A 678-nucleotide genomic window follows, 5' to 3' on the forward strand; every position below is an offset into this window, starting at 1 on the left:
AATTAAAAAGATATGATTGAGAATTACTTTGAAAAAGATTTGAAAAGATCAATTTTTGAAATTAGAATATTGACTTAACTAAAAAGAAAGATATAATTTTGAAAATCTTTGACTCAATTAATGCAAAATTTCAAAATTTATGAGTAAAATAAGGAAGGGATATTTTTTTTTATTTTTGAATTTTAATGCGGAAAGAGAAAAATAACAAAATGACACTAAACTTAGAAATTTTAGATCAAAACACAGAGAACAAACAAGAAAACTTTGAATGTCAAGATGAACACTAAGAACACTTTGAAGATCAAGATGAACACCAAGAACAAATTTTTGAAAAAAAAATTTTTAAGTAAATAAAAGCACAAAAACACCAAACTTAAAATTTTTAGAAAATCAAGCACAATATTTTCGAAAAATTAAAGGAAAAACAAAGAAGACACCAAACTTAGAATTTTTAAAGATCAAGAAAGAACTAGTAACATGCAAATTCGAAAAAGATTAAAAGAAAATAACAGCATGCAATTGACACCAAACTTAAAATATAAAACTAAACTTAAATAAAAGACTCTAAACCAACAAAAATAAAATATTCCTAATCTAAGCAACAAGATAAACCGTCAGTTGTCCAAACTCGAACAATCCCCGGCAACGGCGCCAAAAACTTGGTGCACAAAATTACAA

The sequence above is a fragment of the Arachis ipaensis genome, chromosome B04, assembly GCF_000816755.2.
Source record: "Arachis ipaensis cultivar K30076 chromosome B04, Araip1.1, whole genome shotgun sequence".
Taxonomy (NCBI): domain Eukaryota; kingdom Viridiplantae; phylum Streptophyta; class Magnoliopsida; order Fabales; family Fabaceae; genus Arachis; species Arachis ipaensis.